Genomic DNA, 11,991 nt, shown 5'->3' on the forward strand with positions numbered 1-11,991 from the left:
ATTATATATACTAAAATATATTTTATTTATACATAAATATATTTATATAATTTATATATAGCATATTATATAATATGTTATATAATATGTTATAAAATATTTTATATTTTATAAAATATATATTATATATATATATATATTTATATGCTAGATAAATGAGTCAAGTCAGTAGTCAAGAGCACTGGTTGCTTTCTCAGAGAACCTAGGATAAAGACCCATCACATACATGGATGCTCACAACTGTTTGTAACTCTAGTTCCAGGGAATCTGACACCCTCTTCTGGCACAGATATAATACAGCAAAATACCTATGTGCATAAGCAATTTTAGAAATTAAAAATGATTGTGACAGATAAGTCTAAGATTGGATTTCTAGGAAGAGCTTAGATATTTAACCTATAAAGCTTTCCAAAAAAAAAAAAAAACTTAAAAATCGAATGAGAATATCTCACCTTTTCTCAGGAAACAAGCTAACATAAAGTAAACATAAAGAAAACATGATCCATCTTTTAAATACCTTGCAGTTATGTTTGTGTGGTCAAAGTCAATGTCCTGTGAGTGTGACATTGATAATTCTTAACTCTGGTCCAACAGTTTCCTCTGGATTAGTTTATTCAGTTTTCACCTAATTAAAAAAAAAAAAAAAAGTTACCAGCTAAAATATCCTATCCTGGCCTTCCACCATTGTAAAGTTCACATGTCAGAACTGATTGCAGGTTCGTTGCACTCATGTCTTGATGAGCTCCCTGACAAATGTTTTCCTGATTTTCTTTTGAATTATCTCTGAATTCTATGTATTTGTCTTTATGCCATTACCACAACCACATAATGTGCTCTCTCTCTCTCTTCTCTCTCTCTCTTCTCTCGCTCTCTCTCACTCGCTCACTCTCTCTCATTCTTGCTCTCTCTCTCTGTATTGTGTGTTTGTGTGTGTTTATGTATGTGTGTGTGTCAGTGGGCAGACAGAGTGTGTGTGGAGAGAGAGAGAGAGAGAGAGAGAGAGAGAGAGAGAGAGAGAGAGAGAAGAGAGTGTGCATCTGTGTATGGGAACTGTTTGTCGTTCAGGTACAGGTGAAGGCTAGAGGACAATTTCAGATGCTTCCTTGGTTGATACCCACCTTATTTTTGAGACTGATGCTCTCACTGAACCTCGACCTCACTGATTCAGCTAGCCTGGCTGGCAAGTAACCACCAGGAATCCTCTTGCTGCTCTTCCATGGCTATGCCTGGATTGTTCACTGGGTTTTAGGATCTGAACTCAGGCCCTCATAGTAAGACAGCAAGCATTTTACCCCAACCTTTCCTGCTATTCTTTATTAGGAAGACATGAACCCTACACTTTGAGCTAGAGAGATAGCTCAATAGGTAAGAGCATTTGCTGTGAAAACAAGAGGACCTGAGTTTGAATCACCAGCACCCATGTAAAAATCAATCATGGCTCTGCATGCTAGAACCCCAGAGGTGAGGGGAAGACATAGTAGCTTCTGCTCAACAGCTAGCCAGATGATCAAAAAAATAAGCTCCAAGTTCAATAAGAAAAGATGTCTGAAAGAGAGAAAGGAAGACAGAGAGGGAGGGAGGGAGGGAGGAGGGAGGGGTAGAAGGAGGGTTGTAATGTCCGCTTCTAGCCTTCCCTTGTGTGTTCATGGATACTCAAACTGCACCCTCTACACACACCCAAGTGCAGATATCTCATGGATAAAAAATAAATGATAAAAAGGAATCTATTCCTTCCCATGTAAGGTTATGCTGTTTTCCTTGCATGGTCTGAGAAAGTGAAACAGGTCTGTATTGTGAAATCTTTTGAGGGTATCACTACAAAACCAAATGTCCTTTGTCTGCCCTTGGTGTTTGTCCCTCTATCCCCTGGTCTTAATTTTTATTCTTGTTGTTTAGAAAAAGTTAAAAAGATCCAAACTGATTCTCTGAGTCCAAGATTTTAAAAACGTGACCGGAACACATTTTCTAAATAAAGACATTGCAACCCTGAATTCTGAGTGACCAGCTACAGGCCTCTATTTTCAAAAAGCAAAGAACAATATTTTATGTTGGAGTTGCTGTAATATAAATAACCATGTCTGGAGAAACCTTTCTGCCAATGTCTCACAACCCAGAGGACGGGCTGGGTCCTCAAAGAGACCCAAAAGAGAATCAGGGGAAAGTCGGAGGTTTCCTGTCTTTGTAATGAGTTTACTAATTAAATCTTAATTGTAAACCAAGCTGAGCAAAATTCAAATGAACCTCTGGTGCCAGAAGCCAGGTTATTATGATGGAATTGTTTATAAGGACAGGAAAATGACTTTCTAAACATCACATTCCTGTGCAGGAGCCAAGACTCCGAGGAAGTCCCCCCATGAGGAGAAGCTCAGAACGGAATGGTTAAGTGACTGGGGACTTGGGATAACCCAGCAATATCCAGATGTCCAAGTCTCCTGAATTCAGCCACTGCCAGAGGCTGCAATATTCTCCTGGTGGACTGCAAAAGCCCTGGACTGTGGGCAGCACAATGTGCTTTTGCCCTTTAGCACAAGTAAGTGGTCCAGCATTTCAGCAGTGATATGATGTGGTGATGATGGAAATGGAAATTCCATTTCCTTGTTAAATCCCTGACTGTTCTACTGGAAAAGAAGCTATGCAAGTTGACAGAAGCCCAAAAACTTCAGACAAATGGAGCCACATAATGGAAAACTCAAGGGTTGGTCATGCTCCCTCTTACCATGACCGCTGAGGTGGGGTATAGGCCAGATAAGAAATCAAAGCAAAAATCATATGGTTATGTATATGGTTCAAGATAATCTATTACCAGGTTAGGAAAGGAAAGCCCAAATACACTTGTTCCACTTTGGTGGTGGTTGGTTGTTGTTGTTGTTATTGGTGGTGGTGGTGGTGGTGGTGTAGTGGATATATACATTTTCTCTTACTTATTTCTTTAAGTGAATCTTGTTGGGTATGGCAGCACATACCTGTAATCCCAGCACTCAGGAGGCTAAGGTAGGAGAATACAAGAATATAAAGTCTGGGCTGCATAGCAAGTAACACAATAAACAAAATAAGTAACTTGCCTTTGAGCCTGTTTTGTGGCATGGGTGTGTGTGTGTCTGTGTGTGCATATATGTGTGTACTGTACATGTGTGCATACTTACAGGAGCAAGAGGAAAATTTGGCAGTTTTTTAGACTGCTATGTACCTTATTTTTGAAGCAGACTTTCTCATTGGCTTTGAGCAAGACTTAATATCAACAAGAGCCACATCAGCTGCTGGTAAGATGGCTCAGCCATTAAGAGCACTCGCTACTCTTGCAGAGGTTCTGAGTTTGTTTTCAGCATCTATGTTAGATGGTTCATAACTGCCTGTAATTAGAGTTCCAGGAAATTTGACCATCCCCTCTGGCCTCTTAGGACACCTTCAGGCATACACGCACACACACACACACACACACACACACACACACACACACTCACACAAACACACATGAATAAAAATCTAAACTAAATTTTAAGAGATCCACCAGGCATGAACAATACATGACTCCATTATTTACAGGCTAGAACGGGACTTAAAAAATAATATTACATAAGGGTACATGCTCCACCATGTTCATAGCAGCCTTATTTATAATAGCCAGGAACTGGAAACAACCCAGATGTCCCTCAACGGAGGAATGGATACAGAAATTGTGGTACATCTACACAATGGAGTACTACTCAGCTATTAAGAACAATGAATTTATGAAATTCTTGGGGAAATGGATGGATCTGGAGAATATCATCCTGAGTGAGGTAACCCAATCACAAAAGAACAAACACGGTATGCACTCTCTGGTAAGTAGTTATTAGCCCAGAAGTTTGGAATACAGGAAGAACAACCCACAAACCACAAGGAACTCATGAAGAAGGAAGACCAAAAGGTGGACATTTCATTCCTTCTTAGAAGGGGAAACAAAATACCCATGGAAGGAGTTGCAGAGACAAACTATGGAGCAGAGACTGAGGGAAGGACAATCCAGCCTGATATAGCTGTCTCTGGAGAGCTGTCATAAAACAAGCATCATCCATCGCTAGCTCTTTGATTCACTTCCTGAATTATCCATATAGAGAACTTGGAACTGCCTACTATGTGTTTATTCAGTAAATTCAAATCGTTTTTTTATGGATCTTTGCTCAAATCCCCAGTTGTTCTTTTGTTTTCCCTTTAATGGGTACAGAGGCTACATGTAGGTAGTAAAACCCCATCTCCTCTTTGGAATCTTCTGAGACATGGTATATATAGATTTCTGAAATACCCTTTCATTTTAGCCTTGTCTGTCCACAAAATAAATGTCACACTAATCATAAGTTAAGAATTGGGCCACTCTCAAAAGGCTTGCTCTTTGAACCAAGAACGTTGGTGGCTCCCATGAGTTGCTGAACTTCATTTCATCAATTCCTAAAGAGAGAAAAGTTACACATCATCTCAGTATGGATCACAACTTGGTAGCTTTATGGTGTTGCTGCTGCTTGGAAACTGTTGAGTGTTGGGGAGAAGAGGCCACGAGGCAGCGGTAGCTGTAGCAACTCAAGCATCACCCATTGTAGTTTGAGACAGGGTCTCTTTGTCCTGGAAGCTAAATGGTTAGGCTGACTGGCTGACGGGCTAGACAGCATGCCCCATGGATCTCCCTGTTTACTACCTCCCTGGGGCTAGAAATACAAGAGTGGGCTACTCCATCTGTCTGTCTTAAATGTGGGTTCTGAGGACCCAACCCAAATTTCCATGCTTGAGAGGCAAGCGCTTTACAGTCAAGCCACCTCCTCAGCCCAGAGGTTTTCTTGTTTGTCCGTTCAATCTACCAACCAATAAAATCTGATTGCCACTCTCTCCACCACAACTTATACCATGTCAACAACTATTCACACTACAGTCATAGGAACCTCAAGGACATAGATTCTTTGTTGTGACTGGATAGGCTTGTAGGCAGGTGAGGAGCCCAGTGTCTCATGATTTTTACAAGGAGCGATTAGATTCATACAGAGTCCACCTGAGTAATCCTAACTACAAAGTGACCCTGTGGACCCCTACCAAAAGTCCAGCCTGTAAGCTTAGCTTTCTCAGGTCGACAAAACTTCTGGAGAATTCATGTGTCCTCCTGATAGATATCAGATGACCTGTTTCTTGATGGTGTTGGTGGTGGTGGGAGGTTTTGGGAGAGGGCTTTTTGTGATACTGGTTTGTTTATTTGTTTTATTGTTGTTTATACACAAAGCCTTCTTGTGTAGCCTAGCAGACATGGAAATAGTTATTGTAGCCCAGGCTGGCCTTGAACTCTCAACAATCCTACCCAGGCCTCCTGAGTGCTAGGATCACAGGCCTAAGCCAACAGTTCACTGGGAAGTCAATTTTCATTGACAGTTTATTTACCAAGAGAAGAATCCAGTTAACAGTAAACTCTAGAATGTCTTACTTTAATTGTCAAATACAGAAACTGGTGAATTTTAAGAAAGCATGTCTCTTATTCATCTTACTGTCTTGCATCTATAGGTGACAAGAATATTGTCAGGCACAGAGACATATATCTGGTGTCCTAACACTTAAGAGGCCAAAACAAGAAGAATATGAGTCAGAACAGACCAGATCACCTGGGGTAAAATATGTCTCAAGAAAAAAATTAAATTAAATTAAAAATAGAAGCTGAAAGAGATGAGCAGCCCACACAAAGGCATTTTCCCATGGTCTTCACAATCCATTATGTGATTGCACAAGATAAACCCAAATCAAAGAAGCTATGCCCACCTTTTGCTCCAATGAGGTGGCTAGGTCCCAGTGGTAACAGGTAGGTAGCAATGCCATAGCAAAATCTGACATCAAAGGTTTTTATTTTATTTTACTCCTTTCATTAAAAATGGATGCACAACCTTCACCCCCCCCCCCAATTAAGCATTTCTTTTACCTTAGAAATGGGTTTCAGGGATGTCAAGTGATAACCTAAGCTAGACTCACAAGTGCTATTAGTCTGTGAGAAGCCAGGCGTGAAGCAATTCCAGCTTACCAGCCAAAGGTCAGATAAGTTCCTTGACAAGCTTCACAGCTCCCCGTAACACTCCATTGCTTGAAGGCCACAGGCCACGGGATGTTGTAAGTGGCTGCCATGTTTCTCACTAAGCCTCTGTGTTCAGTGCCACAACACCTAATTTCATCTCAAAAGAAACACTCGTGTGTGTGTGTGTGTGTGTGTGTGTGTGTGAAATATGTGTGTATTGGGTATGCAGGTACCTGTGTGTGTGTTTATGTGTGTGTGTATATGTATATGTATATGTATATGTATATATATGAGCTAGAAGTCAACATGTATATATGCATGTGCATATACATATACCTATATGATATTACATACACACACACACACACACACACACACACACACACACACACACACACGACCCAGGGCCAACCTTGGGTGATGTCCTTTAGATGGTGTCCACTTTGTTTTTTGAGCCAGTATCTCTCACTGGCCTGAAACTCACAAGTTAGTCACAGGAGGACCTAAGAATTAAACTTGTCTCTGCCTCCCCAACAAGAGGATCACAAGTGGGTATGACACTGTACTGCTGGCTGGTATTTTTATATGGGTTTTAGGAACCAAGCTGAGGTCTCTATGTTTGCAAGGCAAGCATTTTACTAGCTAAACTATCTCCCTATTTCCAAATATTGAGTTTTAGAAATGCCAGAACATCTCTGCATGTTTCTGCCTCTCTTCCTCTTTGTCTCTCTATCTCTGTCTGTCTCTGTATGTTTCTCTATCTCTGTGTATATCTCTTTCTGTGTCTATCTCTGTCTCTGTATCCTATATCTTTGTCTCTGTCCTTCTCTCTCTGGCTCTCTTTTGTCTTTTTCTGTCTCTGTTTCTATCTCTTTCTGTCTCTGTTTCTGTCTCTGTTTCTCTCCTTCTCCCTCTCCCCCTCTCCCCCTCTCCCCTCTCTCTCACGCTCTCTCCTCTCTCTCTCTCTCTCTCTCTCTCTCTCTCTCTCTCTCTCTCTCTCTCTCTCTCTCTGTCTCGTGTGTGTGTGTGTCTGTCTGTCTGTCTGTCTGTCTGTCTGTCTGTCTTTTCCCCCAACCTCCCCCTCTCCTCTCCTCTCACATTTTAACAAGGAAAGTTATGGCTTTGGAAGCCCAGCTCTACCAGCTCCTGCCTCAGGGATGTTGGAGATCACAGTTGGTGGCTTGATAACTCTGATGCCTTCCAAACCCATGTGGCCTGTACAAGAAAGGAGGCAGCTGCAAGGGAGGAACCTGCCTGTCCTGCCTGATGACAGAGAGGTGATGGCAGAGGGTGGGTGGATCTGGAGGCACCTCTCAGGTGATGCAGAAAGCGCTTCTGGCAATTTCCATCTTCCAGGTGCAGCTCTGAAACCCCGAACTGGCTGCTGTTCAGCTGAGCCTTGCCACCCTGAGAGCAAGAGATCAGGCCAGGACAAGCTTTAGAGGCCTGGTAGAAAGCCATTGAAAAAGACAGCACCAACTCTCAGTAGGAAACAGCCAAAGCAAGTACTTTACCCATTTGCAAACTATCTTACAGTAACTAAGGCTCACCCTGCACACACTGACACAAGGGTTAGTGCACTGTGGAGGATCATGAAGCAAGAGCTATTCAGGAACTATTGTAGTATGTGGAAAAAAACAGTCATTATATACTGGCAGTGGGAATGTAAGTCAGCATACACATGATGGAAAACAAAAATTAGAAGAGCAGGATTAGCATATGATCCAGTATCTCTGCCGGAGTCAAAGGAAATGATCCAATATCTTTTTTAAAATAAATTTTATTTATTATGAGTCTTTCTCTCTCCCTCATCTCCTCCCCGCCACCCCGCGACCCCCACCCCCCACTGCTCTCTGTGTATGATGTATCTGTGAAGGCCTGTATCCCATGATACACATATGGCAATCAGAGGACAATTTTACAGACTTAGTTCTCTCCTTTGGCCTTTGCACTTATTTTAGGGATTGAACTCATGTCCCCAGACCTGTGTGCTATGTGTTTCTAACATGCTGAGCCTCAAAACTGGAATCTTAAGGAGCTGTCTTCTATTCCATGTTCATTGCAGCATTAACCACTTAAGGTTGTATTCAAAATCTGAGTTTGTTAGAAGTGCAATCACCAAGTCCCACAGACTGCATGGTTTAAACAACAAAACAGTGATGTTCCATGCTGGGGGCTGGCCGTCCAATATTGAGATACCAGCAAGACTTGTTCCCTCCAAAGCCCCCTCTCTGCAGCTCACAAATGGCAGAGTAGATAAGAAAAATGGCATGTTTACATGGTCAAATATTATTCACTGGTGAAAAATGAAAGTTTCAGACTTCCTTTTTAATATACGAATATGACTCCTGTTGGATCAGATTGTTCCTAAGGGTCTCATTTTAGCTTAATTTCCTCCTTAAAGACTCCATGTCCAAATACAGTCTCAATCTGAACCAAGGGTTACAGCTTTGAGATACTGGTTTGGAAGGACTCAATTCAACCTAACACATAACCAACCCTGTTTCTTACTCTGTGAAAGCTCAGTTCTCTGATGATCTGTTAGGACTTTAACATATGAATTGAGGGATATGCAGTTCATCCCACATCGTCAGATAAAACATCTTGATTCAAAAGCAGGCCTCAGGCTAGATATGGACTGCAGATCACAGGATGCTCTCTGGCTTGCTATATATAAGGCTTGTGTTATATAAGGCTGCTGGATTTTTACAGAGATGGCAAGGAGTAAAAACCAAAGGAGAACAAGATCTGTGCAAGATTACCCAGGGAGCGGGCATCTGCTCCCAATCCACAGTACCCAGTGGATGCACCCAGAAGTGTGACGTCACTCTGGTATGTGTGAGGATGAGGCAGGGAGATATTGATAAGCAAAGTGAACCCAGAACCCAGGTGAGTGTTTCTAGGAAATTGCAGGGGATGCAATGATAGGAAAGCCAAGCTTACAGTGCTTCCCAGAATGCTCTTGGACAAGACTTCGTGCAGAAGCAGAGTTTGAGTTATGTCCTAGCGATGTGAAGAATTTCTAATTGATGGCACCGCTTCTTCACCTACAGATTTGCACAAGTCACACTGATATTCTCCCCTTTCCCATTGCTACAGAAAAATACCCTGAGACAAGCACTTTGGGAAGAAAGAGAAAAGGTCTGTTTAGCTCAGTCTTGGAGGCTGAAAATTCAAGACTTGGTTTCTCCTCTTGTAGGGCTTTATAGCAGGTGGTGTCATGGTGGCAGAGCCATGCACGACAAGACTGGAAGACAGAGAAGGACTCAGCAGCCAGAATTTCTCTCTTGTCACGACTGAATCTTGCATAGACAAATTCAGGGTCTCATGGGAATGCATTAACATTCTCCCAAAGGCTCAATCGGCATGGCTTACTCACGTCCCACTAGCACCTACCTCTTAAAGGCTCTGTTGCCTTTTAGGACCACCAAAAGTATGTACACATACCCAAACCATTATCAAGGACTAGCAGCAGCTATCAGAAGCAGGCTTTGTCCTGTATCCCTGAAGTATACCAGAGCTCTGGGGCTGCACAATCTCCTCATCAATCCATCACTGTGTGTATAGGTCCGATATTTTGTTTTGCCTTAACTTTGCTTTCCCTTAGACTGTTTCAGTTCCATGTATGCAGATTCTTCAGGATGCCCCATATTGAAATATTCTTCCTGAAAACCCCAGCCTGCTGATGATTCCTAAGAGTGGTCCATGACCATGTCTGAGTAAAAGCTCCTGACTCCATCTCCAGCATTCTACTGTGGACTCCTGGAAACTCAGTCAGGATCACTTCTGCTTCCTTCGCTGCTAGATCTAATGGTGCTGCTGGGTCTTTCTGCTTAGCATGTAGTGTTGTGAGCTACTCCTTTCCTCTGATTTACCTCCATCTTCCTGGTGGATAGACTCAACTACTCATGTTGCTGATAGGACAAAGCTCTCTGCTATAGGTTGAACTACGCTTCATCAAAGGATATATTGAATTCTTTACCACTGTATCTATGAATGTGACCTTATTTGGAACAAAGTCTCTGTGAATGTGAGGCCATTGGGGTCCTTGACTCTAACCCAATATGACTATGTATCTTCCCCAGAAAAATCAGTTTAAACACAGACACACAGGAAGAATGTTATGTAAAGACAGAGATGAAGCAAGAAGGCAGACGTGTAAAGTGGCTAAGATAGGGGCAATACCCACTCTAGGATCTCCTGGGTCACCAGAAAGAAACTAAAACAGGTAAGGGTGGCTCCTCTCTTCCCATCTACAGACTACTCTAACCAATATGATCAATACCTCAGTTGGCTCTTCTAAGTTCCAGAATGACAAGATGAGAAAATTTTTTTTGTTTAAGCTATCCAGCTTGTGGATCATTTGTTGTAGCAATTCTGGACATCAATAATTTTTTTAATTACAATAAAAATAAAAGATGCTGGCTACCCAAACTTTACTCCCTACTGCATCCCAGATGTGTTCTTTCTTTCCAGTTCCATGTGATATCCATGGCCTACGTGCCTGCTGATCTTCAGCTCCTCCTTGTAGTTTTAGTCATGTGGAGCTTCAGCAATCAAGATCCAGTTGGGATCGCCTCCAATACTGCCCTGGCTCATAATGTATATGGTTACTAAGCATACTGAGTGTATGATACTGTTCCTCTGTGTGATGCTATTGACTATAATATCTGAGTCCTCATTTCACGCACCTACCAAACCTCTGTCCCTTGAAAGCCACTGTCAGATACACTTATTCTCAGGGTCACATTAGGTTTTTAGTACACATGTAACATATAAAATGTGAGGATTAGTGTTTCATGCAGGACAATTAGGGCCAGTCTGCTGAGTCAGCAGATAAGGGTGCGAGCAGTCAGACATAAGAACCTGAGTCAGCCCAGGGACTCCACATGGTGGTAAGAGAGAATCAACTTCTGCAAGCTGTCCTCTAGATCCACCCTGCCCCCATACATACAAATAATTAATTCATTATTAAAATATAGACTGTGAAGATCCACCACCCACTTAGAACTACTGTTTATTAACTACATACTGTGTCAGGGATATCAGATTTGTTATCTTAATCCTCCCAATCATCTTGGTAAGATAGATAGGTCATGATTTCCATCCCTGTTTTCCTAATAAAGAAAACAGAGCTTTGGAAAGATCCATCTCCCAACCAAAGCAGCAATAGGGATGAGGATTAAACATGCAGCTGGTTGGGAAGGCAGTGTGCACTGGAGAGCGTCACTGCTTTCCTTAGTGGTGTTTGTCAATTCACCTTGTTTTAGAACCAAATGGTGCCCTCTTCCTCACCCCATTGAGGTCTCCTTTAGAATATGTCCTTAATTCGAACAATATGAACTAACTAGTACCCTCAGAGCTCCCAGGGACTCAACCACCAACCAAAGAGTACACATGGTGGGACTCATGGCTCCAGCTGCATATGGAACAGAGGATGGCCAAGTCGGTCATCAATGGGAGGAGAAGCCCTTGGCCCTGTAAAGGTTCTATGCCCCAGTGTAGGGGAATACCAGGACCAGGAAGTAGGAGAGGGTGGAGTGGTGAGCAGGGGGAGGGGGGAGGGAACAGGGGTTTGTTCTTGTTGTTTTTGGTTTTTTGGGTTTTTGGGTTTTTTTGTTTGCTTGTTTGTTTGTTTTAGGGGAAACTGGGAAAGGAGATATCGCATGACATGTAAAAGAAAAAAAAAAGAATATGTCCTTAATTAAGACACAGCATTCTGTCTTTGATAGCTGTAGTTTATAAGGTTAGGAAACACATCACAAAAGACAGTAGGGTAGGATTCTGGGACTTTATCACTAGAAAGTCAATTCAAATGTACTCGATAAAATCCCTGCCAAGCATAGTGGTGCACACCTTTAATCCCAGCGCTTGGGTGGCAGGGGCAGGCAGATCCTTGAGTTGCAGGATAGCCTGGTCTACAGAATGAGTTCCAGGATAGCCAAGGCTACACAGAAAAATCCTTTCTCAAAAAA

At 42.2% G+C, this 11,991-nt stretch overlaps 1 long non-coding RNA gene across 1 annotated transcript in view; it reads right to left on the reverse strand.

The window, feature by feature from the left end:
- Positions 1–11,991, reverse strand: part of LOC116082511 — a 32,589-nt gene that overhangs the window by 469 nt on the left and 20,129 nt on the right. The window contains exon 2 of the long non-coding RNA XR_004115344.1: positions 518–625. This is a non-coding gene — a long non-coding RNA (uncharacterized LOC116082511). The remainder of the gene's footprint in view (positions 1–517; positions 626–11,991) is intronic.

Source organism: Mastomys coucha, unplaced genomic scaffold (assembly GCF_008632895.1).
Source record: "Mastomys coucha isolate ucsf_1 unplaced genomic scaffold, UCSF_Mcou_1 pScaffold7, whole genome shotgun sequence".
NCBI classification, from domain to species: Eukaryota; Metazoa; Chordata; class Mammalia; order Rodentia; family Muridae; genus Mastomys; species Mastomys coucha.